The following is a 19043-nucleotide window of genomic DNA, read 5'->3' on the forward strand; positions in this document are numbered from 1 at the left end:
AGTTATAGCGAATACTGTGTTCAAGAATCACAAGAGGAGGAGGTATACTTGGATAAGGCCATGAGATACGTAAGATTTCAGTTAGATTACACCATGGTCAGACACGGATTCCGAAATCAGATTCTGGATTGTAAGGTGTACACAGAAGCAAATGTGAACTCAGTTCACAGTGTAGTAGTGATGAAGAGTAGGCTTAAGTTTAGGGGATTAGTCAGGAAGAATCAATACGAAAGAAGTGGGATATGTAAGTACTGAGGAATTGCGAGATACGCGTCAAGTTCTCTAAGGCTGTAGATACAACAATAAAGAGTAGTCATGTAGGCTGTAGAGTTGGAGAAAAATTGACATCCCTAAACAGAAGCTGGTGAGAAAGACTTAAGTACATAGCAGGTACATCTACATCTACATCTACATCAACGATAACAGAAGAAATACAATCTGACCGATGAAAGAAGGAAGTACAGAAACGTTCAGGAAAATTCAGGTAAACAGAACTACAAGGTGGTGGGGAATGAATTAAATAGGAAGTGCAGGAATGCTATGGCGAAATAGCTTGATGAAAAATGTGATGAGATCGAAAAAGAAAGGATAGTCGGAAGGACTGACTAAGCATGCACGAAAATCAAAAGAACATTCGGTGAAATTAAAAGCAAGGGTGGTAACATTAAGAGTGCAACCGGAATTCAATTGTTAAATGCAGAGGAGAGAGTGGAGGGAAAGAGTACATTGATGGCATCTAGGGGGGGGGGGGGGTGGAAGTGGCGGAAGGGGGGGAGACAAGAAGAAACACGATCGATTTAGAAGAGATTGGCGATTCAGTACTAGAATCAGATTTTAAGAGGGCTTTTTAGAGGACTTCAAATAAGGCAGAAGGGATCGATAACATTCCATCAGAATACCTAATATCATTAGGGGAAGTGGTAACCAACGACTATTCACGGTGGTGTGCACAATGTATGAGTTTGGCAATATACTGTCTGACTTTCAGAAAATTTCATCCACACAATTCTGAAGACTGCAAGAGCTGACAAGTGCCAGAGTTCCACTCATGCATCCAAGTTGCGGACAAGAATAATATACAGAAGAATGGAACAGGAAATTGAGGACCTGATAGATGATCAGTTTGGCTGTAGGAAAGGTAAAGGCATCAGAGAGGCTTTTCTGATGTTGCGATTCATAATGGAAGCAAGACTAAAGAAAAATCAAAACATGGTCATAGGGTTTGTCGACCCAGAAAAAGCGTTTGACAATGTAAAGTGGTACAATATGTTCAAATTCTGAGAAGAATAGGGGTAATCTGTTCGATGAGATGGGTAATATACAATACGTGTAAGAACGAAGAGGGAATAATAAAAGTGGAAGATCAAGAACGAATGAATCGAATTAAAAAGGATGTGTGCCAGGGATATACTCTTTTGCCTCTACTTTTCAAACTGTATATCGGAGAAGCAATGATGAGACTAAAAGAAAGATTCAGGAGTGAAAGGATATCAATGATACGATTCTATGATGACATTGCTGTCCTGAGTGAAAGTGATCTGCTGGATGGTGTGGACAGTCTAATTAGAACAAAATACGGATTGAGATTAAATCGAAGAATAACCAAGGTAAGGAGAAGAAACGGAAATGAGAACAGCGAAAAATTTAACAAAACGACTTATGGTCACGAAGTAGATGAAATTAAGGAATTCTACTACCTAAGCAGCAAAATAATCAATGGCGCACAGAGAAAGGCGGACATTAAAAGCAGAATAGCCCTACCAAAAAGGCCACTCCTGGCCTAGAGAAGTCTACTAGTATTAAACATGCGCCATAATTTGAGGAAGAAATTTCCCAGAATGTACGTCATGTGTACAAAATTGTATGGTAGTGAAAGGTGGACTGTGAGAAACCGGAACAGAAAGGAATCGAAGCTTTTGAGATGTGGTGCTATAGACGAATGTTTAAAATTAGGTGTACTGATAAGGTAAGCAATGATGAAGTTCTGCACAGAATCGGAGAAGAAAGAAGTATGTGGAAAACACTGACAAGGAGACGGGACAAGAATATAGGACATCTGTTAAGAGATAAGCGACTGACTTCCATGGCACCAGAAGGAGCTGTAGAGGGCAAAAACTGTAGAAAAAGACAGACACTGGAATACATCCAGCAAATAATTGAGGACATAGGTTGCAAGTGCTACTCTGAGATGAAGAGGTTGGCACAGGAGAGAAGTGCGTGGCGGGTCGCATCAAACCAGTCAGTAGAATGATGACTGAAGAAAACAAAATGTGTGGACATGCAGTGCATGCATTGCTGCTAATGGTCTCCAAACAGCCGAACGTAACCATCAGCTCATACCAACTGAAATCGGGACTCATCTGATCAGGCTACGCTTTCCAGTCGCCTAGGCGCCATCCGATATGGTTACGATACCAGCCTCGCAATACAGACAAGGTCGTGCTGTTAGTAAAGGCACTCGCATCGGTCGCCTGCTACCATAACCCACTGATGCAAAATTACGCCGAAATGTTCAAACAGATGCGTTCGTCTTTTATCCCACATTGTAATCTCGGTTTATTTCACCCAGTGTTACTTGTCTGTCAGCTCTGATAAGCCCGCCTGCGCTCTCGGTCGTTAGGTGAAGGCCGCCTGTCACTGCATTGTCTTTGGTCAAAGTTAATACCCGAAATTTGCTATTATAGAGGACACTGCGGCCCTCGGAGTATTGATTTTCCTAACGATTGCTGAAATGGAATGTCTCATTAGTCTAGCTCCAGCTGCCATTCCATGTGCAAAGTCTTTTAATTCCGTTCGGAAACGATTTCCCACGGATCACCTGACTATCAGTCACAGCTCCACCAATTCTTCGCCGTTTTATACCTTCTGTACACGATATTACCATCATACCCATATGTGCACCCCACGACGTTCGCCTACAGAACGGTCCAGCTGGAGTATTCGTCCGGATGATTGACGTGATTACGGCGGTCACTTGCGACAGCGTCGGATTAATTTGGTAGGACCATGAAGCATTCTTTGGTGAGCTGCAGAAACCTTTTCCTGGTGTGCGAGCACGTTTAGGATTCTTCTTTGGATTGTCCAAAACCGGCCCCTGTTCCCGAGCGGTTCTGGGCACTTCAGTCCGGAACCGCGCGACTGCTACAGTCTCAGGTTCGAATCCTGCCTCGGGCATAGATGTGTGTGATCTCCTTAGGTTAGTTCTAGGGGACTGGTGACCTCAGACGTTAAGTTCCAATAGTGCTCAGAGTGATTTTGGCTGGTTCAAAACGGATTGAGTATAATACATTTTCGGACTAGGAACTGTATGGCAGTGTTTGCTGGGAGTTCGACACCACTCAGATTCTCAGGCGAAAACTTACCACAACGTTTCCACGACTTTGTTGTCATGTAACTTTCCACAACGAGCACTCGCTTCTCCTTTGTGAGTACCATCGACCCTTACGCACTGCTGTACTCACACTGACTCAGCCCGCACTACGCTCTGAACTAGACCAAGTGGCGGGCGTATACGTGGTGCAACCGTCACGGAATGTGGCGACATGCATGCATTCACTCCGATCGTATCCAGGGCCTGCAGTATGTAACCTCGTTACATTACGCAGTTGCGCTGAAGAGCGCTAATTGTGAGCCTATTCGATCCTGTATTAACTTCGTGCCCGTTTCTCCTATTCTGCATGTCACATTGATGGCGTCACTGTTTTAATGTCCTGTAGTGTACTTCTTAAACACTGAAGTCAATTTTACCGCAACTGCTGAAGTGTAACCCGTGTCGCTTGGACGCGAGTTAGTGTGGTGCGGCGGACACGTGAGCAGAAGGCTGGAGGCAGAGGTCTCGTGAGTGTGGTGGCCCAACGCCAGCCAGCAATTGACGGGCCCGGCTGGCATTTTGGGGAAATGCGTGCTGCACCGGCGCTCTCGCCTCTCGCCGTGACATTAAGCTACTCGTCCCTCGTCCCGGCAGACAATTACGGAACATCGCCTTCTGCCTGACCTTGGTCTACAAATGCCGAGCCGCTCATACCGATCCACGCTGAGCTGACGCCCGGGCCTGTGTACAGCGTAGCAAGTGATTCAACCGTCGCTTCCTCCCCCCCCCCCCCTCCCCTCCCCCTCGCTCTCTTCCCAACTACTAGCACTGTGCTCAGCCAGGAATCGAACGGTCCGTCGGCGCGGGAATGTGTTGCACGTACTGCAGACGATCCGACATTATCTGTAATAACGATTAACGTCCCGCCGACGGTTTCGACGATCACCGGGAGGTAACTGCCTTGCTAATTTGTAAGTCACACAACTGACCTGCTGGTTACGGCACGAACTGACTGTAATACAGTCATTAAAACGTTACTGAAGGTCTTCCAGCAGTCACGATAGTGTTTACGAAAATACTATTATTAGCTGCTTCAGGACACCACTATGTGCACTTGAATAGTACCCAGTTCCTGTATAAATGAACAAAATGGGATGTATCCTGACAAAAAACACACTTTAATCCAAGCCTTGGTCTTTCCTATTTACATCTGCACACTCTTATCTCACAAATGCACACGACACAGATTTCGCTGATAAATAAAGTAAAAACGAGCATCCAACAAAAACTTCGGGGGAGTGCTGTATTTTGGTACACTTTTCAGAATTTAGCATGTAGCCAATTGCGTTATACAATTTTAAATTTTTCTTATTCCATTTGTAAATAATTGGCATGTACTTCTTTGTGCTGCAGCTTCTAATGAAATAAAAAAATTACGGCAGAAAATTTACCTTTTTTTAAAAAAATAGTAAATGATTTTCTAAGTTAAAACATGGTCAAATACATAGGAGCAAACATTTTATTGAAATTTAAATGTGTTGCATTCGAGAATATTTTGTGACTATCGTATTTAATAGTTTAGGAAACTAATGTAAATTTCCATTTTAAATACTAATAATAGTCTTATTACATTAAAGAAACTCACTTTCTAAACATTCATGGTGGTGTCTGATTGTACTATATCGTGTCTCCCTACCACTTTCGCGCAACGACGCTGTGAGCGTGTTTTTTAGGGAATTAACTAGTTTGAACCTGGGACCTGCTGCTGGTAAGGTGACGTCAGACCACACATGACATGTAGAATTCAGAAGAGTTCAGTGAGACTAGCGATGATATAACCAAATACTAAATGATCTCAGCGTCAGCTCCACTGCACTCCCTGTAAAAGAATCTTAATACTAACTAAATTTAGTGGAAAGGGTTCAAGGCTTTCCTATTTTTAGTTAGCTAGTAAATTAACGTCGAAAAAGCAGTTAAATTTACCATTGGAAATTTTATTCTACTCACAAAACATCGTTTATAAATTGCACTATTCATAAAAGGAAATGTCTTAATACAGGATGGTAAAAACCAACTGCGTTCAACAAAAATGTGAACGAATATTCCCTAAATGGATTTCCAAGTTCTACAATCGATCGAAGGATGACCTATGCCATATCACATCTATAATCTCGGTTTAAATTAAGTTTCACAAAAGAGAAAACTATAAAAATGGTCTTCAGTGACCCTCAATTATCTTCAATTACTTCTTTAACTTGTCGTAAATTACAGTGGCTGATGTGGCTTCTCAATAACTATATAAAAGAAAAATCATCGCGTTTCATATCTGTTCTTCAAGTGGCAGCCCCTCCCTTATCTAGCTTAACACGGTTCTGCTGTCCTCGTTTCTCCCCTCGGAACTGCGTCTGCCTCACGGTGGGAAGGTACGACATGCATTTAGGCATTCTTGTGTTAGTCTGTGGTATTCCATTTGCTCACTCGTTACTCGTATTACTTTGGTTAATTTAATGTCACGATTTATTCGGAGTTATGTGACATACTACTGTATTTGTTTATCATGTCAGGGTTTTCATGTAAGGTGTTGGATTTGCCTGACACCTTACAACTTCACTTGCAAGTGTCATTCGTAACACGGTAAAAACACTTTTTCTGTTTCAACGTAGAAGGTGGTGCACAACCGACGAACTATGGCTGATCTACATGAAATGTATTAGCAGTTGCGATTATTGACTACCATCAGCTGTATACTGGAGTGACGACAGTAGAAATTTGAGGCATACCGGCAATGGAACTCACATTTCCCACTTACCGCCAGTGGTCGCGTTATCATTTGGCTGTTCGAGCAAAACTCACAGCAAGCCCCAAACTGCCATATCTCGTCAACCATGCGTCTACATCCTGTAATTCTACACCATCAGGTATATTCCCGTACAGGGTATGCATGCAGGCATGGCCGAAGGGCTTTTCATTGTAATTCGGTGTATCACAGGCGCTGCAGTATCGTATTTATTCGCCGACACAGGGCAAGCGACTTTGAAGGAAAATCTCTCCCCTGTACCGGAATATACGTAATGGGTGCACAAGATGTAGGCACATGATAGACGACAAATGGAAGTTGGGGTCTCACAGGGAGTCGCGCAATCGCTAGCGATAAGGTTGAGATTCGGGTTCGAGATCGGTTCCAGCACAAATTGTCATTGCCGTCATTCCATTATACAGCTCATGGTAGTCTGTGTTCGGAACTCCAATTACATTTCATTTATCTCATGATGACCTAGTCACCATAATGCCTGTTCCTTCTTACACGCATGCATGTCCGAAGGATAATTACGCCACAGTTCGAAATAAGAATGGCGCTGCAATACCGTATGGCCTAACTGTTCACAGGTTAATTAAAATACATAGCATTTTACTCATCATAAAACTCAGGAGACGTAACAATATATTTGAAATAGCTCACACCCCCATGCATGTATAGAACGCGAAATAGTAATGATGCATGATGCACAATGTCATGTCTAACAAGAACAAGAGGTGCAGAAAATAGCAGCAAATACTTATGGTTGACCTTAGTGCGCATTTCTTCATGTGGTTTGAAAATCAATCACTAGACTGAAATTCCGACCATAAGACATCACGTAATTCTTGGTATCCCATCCTCAAGGCCAGTGGTTAGCAATATGGTGGTAATTGCCCACTGAGAGCAGTATGCTATTTTATGAGGTGTATAAACGAAGTGGCGTCATGGAGCTAAATTAGCTTTAATGAATTACAGTATTATCACTACTTCGTGACTGCAGTACGGATTACGCAAGTTAACAATATTACATTTTGTTTTCAAATGACAGCATTACTACGTGACTCGCTGTGGTGGACAATGTAGATTATGAAACGAATTTGTCAACATCTTCCTTTCATAGATCACCCACTATAAAACGTACTTTGTGTTTCGTAACCTGCTCCGATGAAAATAAAATTCAGATATATACATGACACATGTTGAAATATCTCATGAAAATACGTTGTCTGAATCGGATCTAATACGTGCAATAGACCAGGTATACCTTCACTATTCACTTCGCAACAGCAAGCGAACTAAGTGACAACACAACAGTAAACTTTTATTGGTATACATTGCTGTCAGGCCTACGTTTTACTATTATTATTATTATTATTATTAGTGACTATGGTCAAACACAATGAACTCGAAGCTTGACGTCATCCAAAATCTGGTAGTTTACAAGTAATGACTTCCTTAATCGAGTGACTTACAAACAGTATCCCGAAGCTTTTACTTTTTTATTTTTCGCTTTCAGTCATCTTTTTCTGGCAGGTCTAATGCGGTCCGCCACGAATTCATCTTCTGTGGCAACTTACAGAGTGAATTTTTTTCCGCAGGATGTAATCCAATCTCTGTCTTCGTCTACACTTTTTACCCTCTACAGCTCCTTATAGTGTTGGAATTCTTCCCTCGAGTCTTAACAGATGTCTTATCATCTTGTCCCTTTCCTTCGTCACTGTTTTCCATATATTCCTTTCCTCGACGATTCTGTGGAGTACCTCCTCTTCCATAGCTTATCAGTCCACCTAACTTTCAACATTACTTTGTAGCACCAGGTCTCAAACGCTGAAATCCTCTTGCGTTCCTCATTTCTCACTGTCCATGTTTCACTACCATACATTGCTGGTCTCCACATTTACTCACTAAACTATTCATTCCATTCAACAGATCCAGTAAATCACCTCCACGTTCACAGAGGATAGCAATGTCATCAACGAATCTTATCATTGACATCCTTTTGGCTTGAATTGTATTTCTACTCTGTAACTTTTCTTTCATTTCGCTCATAGCTTCTTCGACTCGTAGATGGAAAAAAAGAGGCATCCCTGTCTTATACTTTTTCTGATATGACAGCATCATTCTTCTTTTTTCACTCCTATCACTCCCACAAAGTTTATATATAAATCGTACATTACCCATCCTTCCCTAAAGCTGACTCCCGTTTTTGTAAGATTTTCCAATATTGTGCATCTTTTTACATTATCGAACGAATTTTTCAGGTCGATAGTTCCTATTAGCGTGTCATGATTTTTCTTTAGTCTTGCTTTCATTATCAACCGCAACGTCAGAACTGCCTCTCTGGTGCCTTTACATTTCGTAAAGCCACATTGGTCTCATGTAACACATCGATAATTATGTATTCAGTTCTTCTGTGTATTATTCTTGTCATTAAACTTGACGCATGAGCTGTTAAGTTGACTGTGCGATATTTCTCGCACTTACATGCTCTTGAAATCTTCGAGACTGTGTGGATGACGTTTTACACAAAGTCTGATAGTATGTCTCCAGGCTCATAAATTCAAAGCTCCAACCTGAATAGTCGCTTGATTATCACTTTTAGTGGAATGCTACCTATCCTTTCTGCCTTATTTGATCTTGTCTTCCAAGGCTCTTTTAAATTCTGATTCTAATACTGGATCCCATACTTCCTCCTTATGAACTCCTGTTTCTTCTATCGCGGCATCCGTGTAGCGCACGCATTTTAATTTGTTTAATGTTAAGTCGGGGTGAGGAGTGTGGATATAGTAAGTGTCTCTAGGGAGAGAAGGAGTTGAGAGGATGCATGTTTTGTAATATGTGTATCTTAATGTGGATAGTGAGGTTTCATTTCTAAGCTGTAATACGTAGCATTCATTGTGCACCGAGAATTCACTCATTATTCTGCGAAAAAGGTTACTGGAAATTAGCATAACCAATAATGTCATTGACTCATTAGTTAGCTTTTTACTAAAACACCTAGCAGAAATAAGCATCATTTATCGTCCATGATTTAAAAAATGAACGCATTAAAATAAAATTATTTTTCCATGTAAAATTTAATTCAGTGCTAATGTCGATAATCTTGGGGAGAAGATGTTGCTAGATATTTGATTGTAGTAAGGGAGAAAAAGAATTCTTGCACCATGTACAACGCTCTCCTCTTCGTAATGTGAATTTTTCATTTATTTTAGCGACTAACTTAGTAAAGTTCATGTCTGATGTTCTCTGCCGATTTTCGGCCAAGGTTTGTTTAGTGATTTCTCTATTCACCAGCAGCAGTGGAGAGCGAATCTTTGACAATGCCAGCCGTTGGTGTTGGTGAAACCTCAGAGAAATCATAAAACAACCATCGCCAGAAGGTGCGGAGACGAAAATCAACAGTCAATCCTTTTTTAAAAACTTCTAAGTTTTGATGTAGTGATGACAGTACTGTCGCCCAATCGTGTCGACAAAGATCATAATGACCAGGGACTCACGCCAGCTGTTTGTTTGCCGTGTACTGCAACCGTTAACTTTTATTGACGGGATAGAATTAAATGGTTATAAAAGCTTTTGGCATTCCAAAAGACATACTCCTTTATCCTGTGTTTGAGAAACTGTTTAAATAATAAATAGCGTTGTAGGTATAGTCTCTTAGACATCATACTGGAACTCAGTGCTTGCGTTAAGAAATCACAATGTAATATGTTAAAAATATATTCTGATTGTGAATAATGCAGTCACCGAGTGTGATGGTACAGGGATGTAATAGGACACACCTCTTTTGGGTTCCACGGATATAACTTCCACTGCACTCTCTAGTTAGTTCACCCACTGAGTATTTTTTCATCAAAAATATATCTGGAATCATTTGAAGTAGTACAATTCTATTTTCACCATAAAGAATTGTTAGAAAGAGCGTATAGTCTACATAAAGAGTAATGATATGGCTACCTCAACAGAACATAGTGCGCTGTTTTTCCTTCAGTTACAGAGGATTCGGTGATGTTACACCACCAGCAGTGTTACCTAAATTACGCGTCAAGAGAAAGTTGTTTTTCAAGTAACTGTAGGTTGTCTGCAATGTAGCTACCCCGTATGTTTCGATACAATTTGTGCTCTGTTACTTTGTATTCGCGACGCTCGCTTTTTATATCTCTAGTTCTGGTCAAAGTTACATTAAGCACAGATATATTGCTATCAGCTTGGCATTTTCAAACTATTCAATAGCGATTTCCACTGTTAGTATACTATACCTCAAAACACATCGATTGTGTACACTTCTTATACCTCGGAGGTAGAGTGGGTACCAAGAGACCAAAAATTTTGTGATCCTAGCTTCAATACGCTAATACGTAAGTCTATCTGTATATGGTTAGGTAAGTAGCTAAAAGGTCACAGAAAGACAAGAGCATGAGCATACAACCTGCAATAGATCCATGCTTCGTTGAACACTAAGGTCTCAATTCCATCCTTTGTTGTAAGGTCAGAGTCACCTTCATATAAACTAACATCGGCGAGCATCCTCGTATTTTACGGTTACATAATTATAATTCTGCGGTTGAAGACTAACTGTACTTAGGGATAACACGTTAAGAGTACAGTTATACCCACAATGAAAAGAAATACCCGCTTGCTCACTCCACCGTAATTAACGTCTCACACTCAAATGCGACCTGCAGCAAAAAAGTTACATTCTGTAATAAGGACAGCTTGCCACACCATCGGTAATATTAAGGTTAGGACAACAGCTAGGTGATCAATTGTCTCTACTTACAATTGTAATTGTAATTTAGACACACAGTTACTATAAACCTCGAGCATCCTGATATAGCTATGGGGCAGAAATTTCTGTTAATCACTAGAACTTACAACCAGTCAAAAGTTGCAAATTTAACTTCTTTTATTCACTCGATGACTAGATACGGGCTGACCCCTTTTCCAGATCATCGCGAGAGAGACAAAAATAGTATTCCTGAAGATGTGAAAAGTATGCCAGAAATTTTCAACGGACAGTTACAGCGCATAGAGTTATCTGCAAGACGTGGTGTATCGATTAGGAGCTCAGAAAATATGTTTGCGACGTTCACAGTACTCATATTTCCGAAGGCAGTACTACGCATCCCCTCTTCCTGATTTTTACTTCTCAGAGTACGGAAGAGCGTTCATTTTGTGTGAGGCTAACACATATTGAAATAACTATTGATCTATCCCACTACGCTCCCTCTAGGCGAACTTGTGCTATACCAGTCTAACGCGGCTGTTAGAACAGTAATGTGTGGCCGCGTTTTGACAAATCATCTGTAATGTGGTACGTGTCATACGTTGAATCAAAGTTCTCATTTATCTGTAATCTTACTTTTCTCGTTAGACTTGCGACTGCTTTGATGCTGCCCGCCACGATTTCCTTTCCTGGGCCAATCTCAGTCTCTGGAACTGTTCCTTATTAAAAGGAAATCATCCTCCCAGCTGGTGAGGGTCGTCCTTTTGGCCTCTACGCCTGAAAATTCTTTAAATTTCTGTTATCGTTCAGTACATTATGCCCTAGTTTTTTCATTTAAATTCTCCGTCCTGTGGTCTGTCGTTAACACTGAAAAATTCCATTTAGTTTCTTACAGTATCATGCACATTTTTAAAAACCTGCCACAAACCGTAAAAAGGTAATCGCTGTAGTATTATCTTTTTGCCTGAACTGAAAGATTTCACTCACTTGAGATTTTAGGAACTGATACACATTCAGAGACCGCAAAAAGACTAACACCACACACAAATAAAACTTGCTCAATTTTCTTGGCGAATACGCAGAAAGTTCCATTATCGAATGATTACGATGACCTATGGTTCTAAACGACGTCTAACAATGTGCTCACGATGATCTCTGCTATGAGATATTACAAATAATGCTTAGACTGTGTTAGTTACTAAGTTCAATGGCTTAACGCCTTAGATTTATGGCCTTCGTTCTACTTGACTGATTATGAACTATGTAAAGTTATTTTACCTAGACAATGTGTATGGATGTTTTCAGTTTAAAAAAAAAATTAACAATGTATTGAGTCGTAATGGCAGTTACACTAATCACGATTGTTTTCAAGACCTGAAGATGGCTCAAGTGTAGCTGAAAGAAGTAAAAAAAAATATTTGTGGTCTTGACTTGAGGATTTTCAGTACTTAAAATAAAAAGGAACTCTTTAAATTTAATCAATCATAAAAAACCAATCTGAAGAAAAGCAGATGGTGCACTAAAGTTCATTCGAAGAATCCATCAAGAAAGGAAGTATCTTACAAAACACACGCTTGACCGACTCTTGGTTGTTGCTCGACAATATGGGATCCGTATCAGATGGGTCTGATAGAGGAAACGGAGGAGATTCAAAGATAAGTAGTGCTTTCCGTTAAAGGTTAATTGAACAAGCACGTAAGCGTCACGGAGACGTCGACCAACTCCTTTGGCAGACGCCGCAAGAGACGCATTCTGCACCACATTGTAGTCTACTCTTAATGTTTCGAGAGCTGACGTTGCTGTAAGAGTCAACACAGAACTGCAGAAACGCCTTAACAAATCTGTATTTGCAATTCGAGTGTTAGCAGACATAGGCGACATAAAAATGAAAAAGCTTGCATACTTTGCCTACTTTCATTCCATAATGTCATATGGTATAATATTTTGGGGTAACTCTTCGAGTCAAACAAAAAATTTCAGAGTCCAAAAGCGTTTAATACGTATTATTTGTGGAGTAAATTCACGGACGTCCTGAAGAAAGCTGTTCAAAGAACTGGGTATAGTAACTACTGCCTCTCAGTATGTTCACTCCTTAACGAAATTTATCCTAAATAATATCACTTTTTCCAACTAAAAGCTCAGTTCATACATACAATACCAGGAACAAAAATGATCCGCACAAGGATAAAAGCACATACTTTAGTTCAAAAAGAGGTCCACTACTCAGGAACACTCATCTTCAATAATCTGCCAGCAAATATAAAAAATTTAGTCATGAATAAAGATCAGTTTAAAAGGAGCCTGAAAGACTTACTAGTGGTCAACTCCTTCTACTCCATTGACGGATTTTTTAATAGAAACAAATGATGTATTGCATTACTTATACTATTAGTATTGTCATTTCAGCTTAGCAATGATGTATTGTATATACTCAAACTATTAGAATAGTTATTTCAGCTTAAAAAATGGCATGTTTCACATCCATGAGGATCTCCTTAGCACGGATCTATGGAACGAAAAACTTATCTAATCTAATCAACAGATGCATTGCTTCCTCCGATGTTCATCTATGTATGGCCACGTGGAAAGCCTAAACATCGCATCAGTTGATTTTAGGATCTGGGTGAAAACCTGACACATTCCATGAATTACTGCGGTTGGGAATCCACCGCGGTCACAACTGCTTTCCACATTGCAGCAGGTTCAGAATCGGTTCTCACGTGCCGGCAGACGCTGTCGGCGGCGGCAGACTTGCAAGGATCGCGCTGTTAGAGGCGGCAGGGGCGGGTCAGGTCCCCATGACCTCAGGGCCTGCCCTCCTGTCCTTTCCTTCCATTACCCCCCCCCCTCCCCCCCCCCCCCAGTCCACCCTCCCACTTAACTGGGAGTGCCGCTTCCAGGATGTCAGCCAAGGTCCGAGTTCGCAGACAACTCTTGTAATCTCATCTTCAATGACTGCTGCACACGCGAACAAGTAGGCAAATTCGCAAACATCAGGATTTGACTTTTTAATAAATAGTAAACATCAAATCAGTTGGAAAATGGAAGAGTTATTAAAACCTCTTCACCTTGTTTGAAACGTTTATGAAGACGTTTTCTCCAGAAGAGTATTAACAACATAAACAAGTTAAAAGTGAATACATGATAAGATATATGCCGCGCGAAGAACAAATCGGTGCACTCGGACTCACTTACTAACAGTGCAAAAATGTTAGTCGCAAAATATCGTCCTCAGCATATTTCGGACAGTAAATGGACCTTAAAGACTGGCATTTTGGCAACACTGTAATCACATGCACACGAACTCCTTCTGTACAAATGTAGCAGTGCTGTACATTTGGTGCAGTGAGTAGTGTTTTTGGTTACGATATAGAAGGTCGAGGGTTCGATCATGGGTCGAGGCTTATTAGTTTTTATTTGTTAAAAGTGTCTACGAGATATGGTATCTGGTGTCTTAATCGTCATACAGCGATTACAGTGGTCCTTCTACAGAATATTTGCAGTTACGTGCTACACACATAGAAATGGAAATACAATTATTCTCATTGGTCACCTATCAAAGAAACCTTTTGCACGTAGTGACGCGGATTGTTTCGCACCACTGAATCTACGAGATTTCAAACTTGTTTTGTGTGTACCCTCCCCCAACGGTCTCATCGATTAATACCAACTATTATTCTTGCCCCTTTCAGGTCAATTATCTTCTGCTAGCGCCTTACGTCAGCAGAAGGGTCAGCAACGTGCATTGCAAATAATTTCGATGGGACCATTGGGAGATGGTACACTGAAACCAAATTTGGAATCTAGAAGATGCAGTGGCGCAAAACAATTCGCGTCCATGATAAGCAAAAGGCTTCCTTAGAAGCTGACCGATGAAAACGATAAGTGTAAATGTCGTAGGACTAGTGCCTCCCATCTGGTAGACCGTTCGCCTGGTACAAGTCTTTCGATTTGACACAAATGTGGCGACTTGCACGTCGATGGGGATGTAATGATAATGATTAAAACAACACAACACCCAGTCTCTGAGCGGAGAAAATCTCCGACCCAGGCGGGAATCGAACCTGGTCCCTTAGGATTGACATTCTGTCGTGCTGACCACTTTAGTTCGTTGCGTTTGGTCTGCGCGGACGTCACAAGATATTCGTTCAAGCTGATCGTCGATTCCTTGACTCAGATTTTTTTTTATTACAGAGCACGCAGCCCTCTGACCAAACACGCTGAACTACCGGGGACGGTGCTTCCATGTCGGTGTACGTAGTACATAACTGCAAATGATTGCAAAAGATCCACTGTAATGTCTGTACGACTATTAAGACGCCAGGCACCATACGATGCAGACCACTTTTAGCACATACAAACAAATAAGCCTCGAGCCACAATCGAGCACTCGATTCCTACAAGCTAACCAAAACGCCATCCACTGCACCAACTGCACAGCGCCGTTAGATCTGCTGACAAGGGTCGTTACCATACTTGTGATTACATTTGTGCCAGATTGTCAATCTTTAACGTCCATTTACTGCCTGACGTACGCGTAGGACCAAATTTTGTGACAGGCATTATTGTGTAGCCTATATGTGAGTGTGGCGAAGTCTGAGTACGCGAATATTTGTTTTTCCTTTACTGTCATTTCATTCCCTTGCCCCATGGGGGCTGCGGTGAGCCAAGAGATTACATAAAATACCACACGAGAACATTACATATACAAAATATGGGGACAAAAAATGAAATTTACACATGAGAAGGGGGAGACAATTTGAGTTAAAATAAAGGGGGTTACAAAACGGTACGGCCAAACTTTCAGGAAACATTCCTCACACACAAATAAAGAAAAGATGTTATGTGGACATGTGTCCGGAAACGCTTAATTTCCATATTAGAACTCATATTAGTTTCGTCAGTATGTTCTTCCACCTACGCTCAATGGAGCACGTTATCATGATTTCATGCGGGATACTCTACCTGTGTTGCTAGAAAATGTGCCTTTACAAGTACGACACAACATGTGGTTCATGCACGATGGAGCTCCTGCACATTTCAGTCGAAATGTTCGTACGCTTCTCAACAACAGATTCGGTGACCGATGGATTAGTAGAGGCCTCCATGCTTTCCTGACCTCAACCCTCTTGACTTTCATTTATGGGGGTATTTGAAAGCTCTTGTCTACGCACCCCTGGTACCAAATGTAGAGACTCTTCGTGCTCACATTGTGGACGGCTGTGTTACAATACGCCATTCCCCAGGGCTGCATCAGCTCATCAGGGATTCCATGCGACGGAGAGTGGATGCATGTATCCTTACTAACGGAGGACATTTTGAACATTTCCTGTAACAAAGTGTTTGAAGTCACGCTGGTACGTTCTGTTGCTGTGTGTTTCCATTCCATGATTAATGTGATTTGAAAATAAGTAATAAAATGAGCTCTAACATGGAAAGTAAGCGTTTACCGACACATGTCCACATAACATATTTTCTTTCTTTGTGTGTGTGGAATGTTTCCTCAAAGTTTGACCGTACCTTTTTGTAACATCCTGTATACAAAAAAGGGGTAGTTGGATGAGGCATGTTTGCATAAAATCCACATACAGTTAAAATGGCACTCGATGAAGTAACACTGATGGCACGAACAGCACAATTAAAAACAGCGCACACTGCACTGATGTTACATGAAGGGCGAGCACGAAAACAAAAAAAAGTAATTGAAGTAACATTTGAAGGATCTGCCATGAGAGTGGAGATCAGAGGAGAGGGAGAGGAAAGAGAGATAGGGGAGTGGGTCAGGAAGGTGTTTAGGGGTGGAGTCATTAGCACACCAAGTCGCAGGAGATGTGCAGGGAGTGCAAGGACCGGGAAAGGAGAAATGATAAGGACAATGGGGAGGAGAGAGAAAATGACAAAGAGGGGGGGGGGGAAGACGAGAGTCATAGTTGGTTCAAAATGGCTCTAAGCACTGTGGGATTTAACATCTGAGGTCATCAGTCCCCTGTCACTTAGAACTACTTAAACCTAACCGACCTAAGGATATCACACACATCCATGCCGAAGGCAGGATTCGAACCTGCGACCGTAGCGGTCGTGCGGTTTCAGCCTGAAGCGCCTAGAACCGCTCGGCTCCACCGGCCGGCCGAGTCAGAGTTGGAAGCAAGGTTAAATATCAGGGCTGAGCTTACCATCCAGAATGGGGAGGCAGTGGAAGTCCCTCTGGGAGGGGAAGTGGAGATTGTGGGGGCAGAGGAGAGTGAGGGGGGCACGTCTGTAAAGGCACAGCAGAGTCAGGGAGTGGAGAGGAATGGGGACACCAGGGGGTGAGGTGGATTGAGGCAGTAGTTAGTGTCGAGGATACGGATCAGTTCAAAGAAAAGGAGCAGGTGTGGGAAGGGGATGATGTCATAGAGGATCCTCATAGAAGATGGGAGATGGGAGACGGATGCAGAAAGTGAGGTGGAGTGCATGGCACTCAAGGATCTGGAGGGCTTTATAGAATTTGGGAGGGGTGGAGACCCAGGCAATATTAGTTTTACAAAGTGTGGGATGGATCAAGAATTTGTAGATATGAAGGATGGCCATTGGAGTAAAAACTAAATATTTAAATCTGTGAATAGCGCAAACAGAAGCCGGCTGGGGTGGCCTAGCGGTTCTAGGCGCTTCAGTCTGGAACCGCGCGACCTCTACGGTAGCAGGTTCGAATCCTGCCTCGGGCATGGATGTGTATGATGTCCTTAGGTTAGTTAGGTTTAAGTACTTCTTAGTTATAGGGGACTGATGACCTCAGACGTTAACTCCCATGGTGCTGAGAGCCATTCGAACCAAGCCATTTGCAAACAGAAACAATAGCAAAAAGATCCAGGATGGAGAACATGGAGTGCGATGAGGAAAAGGGACTGGGACTTGGGAACAAAGTATGGGAGGGAAGGGAAGGAGAGATAGAATTAGTGGCGATGGGCAGTGGGGAGGTAGTAATACGGATATAACTCTCAAATACAACATATGTGAAGATCCAGTCGTCTGGTATATTATATATACACTGATAACTTGTTAATGTTGTCAGTATTTCCTTTTGTAGAAGACGTCTTAGAAAATGTAGAAACCAGGGTAAAGGGGTTCTAATAAACCTTTCAGCTGGCAACTGTTTCGCTGTTCCAGCCATGTACAAAGTTTCAAAATCAGCCTTTGTTCTTTACAGGCCTCTTGATGACTAGTGACCTAATAGTCTGAAGTTGTCATCCCAAAATTGGATTTTGAGGTTTGATACTATCAGCATCTTCGTTCTACCTTGAATAGATATGACAGAGGACTTGAAAGATAAGTTGCACGGAATAGATAGTCTTGAAACATTATATTGACAGAATTGGTGCCTGGACAGTAGAGTGTAACTGATTTAAGAGTGAAAGTAACAATTATGAAGTGCCTGAAGACTGACATTATGGCATATAATACCAAAAGAGTAGACAACAAACCGCTTCTAGACATACATCTAAATTAGTATATGTAGTAGCTTCTAAGTCTACACCTACATCTACGTAGATACTAGGCCAGCTACCGTACAGTGGGTGACGGAGGGTACTCTGTACCTCTACCAGTTATTTCCCTTCCTGTTCCATTCGCAAGCACAGCGAGCGGAAAACGACTATCTGTGTGCCTCCATAAGAGCCAAAACTTCTCATATCCTATCTTCGCGCTCCTGACGCGCTATGTATGTTGGCGGCAATAGAATAGTTAGGCAGTCAGTTTAAAATACCTGCTCTCCAAATTTTCTCAACAGTGTTTGTCGAAGGGAGCGTCGTCTCCCCTCCAGGGATTCCTATTTGAGGTCTGTAACACTTACGTGTTTCCCGAACTATCGGTAACAAATCTAGCAGCCCGTCTCTGAATTGCTTCGATGTCTTCCTTCAATCTGACCTTGAGCGGGTCTCAAACACTCGAGTAGTACTCAAGAACAGGTCGCACCAGCGTCATATATTCGGTCTCCTTTACATGTGAAACCATATTTCCTAAAGTTCACCCAATAAACAGAAATGGCTTTGATTTAACATGATGTACAAGTAGAAAAGCCTCACAAAAAGGTGCGTAAATTAATGGGCACCGGAGCGGTCTTTATCCAACCAGTAGTATGTTTAATGAGTAATAGGAAAAATACAGGTTCCAAGACAACTGCAATAGAATTTTACTGTTCGATTCAGACGCAGTGTAGAAACCACTTCTTTCCG

Source organism: Schistocerca gregaria, chromosome 8, assembly GCF_023897955.1.
Source record: "Schistocerca gregaria isolate iqSchGreg1 chromosome 8, iqSchGreg1.2, whole genome shotgun sequence".
Classification (NCBI taxonomy): domain Eukaryota; kingdom Metazoa; phylum Arthropoda; class Insecta; order Orthoptera; family Acrididae; genus Schistocerca; species Schistocerca gregaria.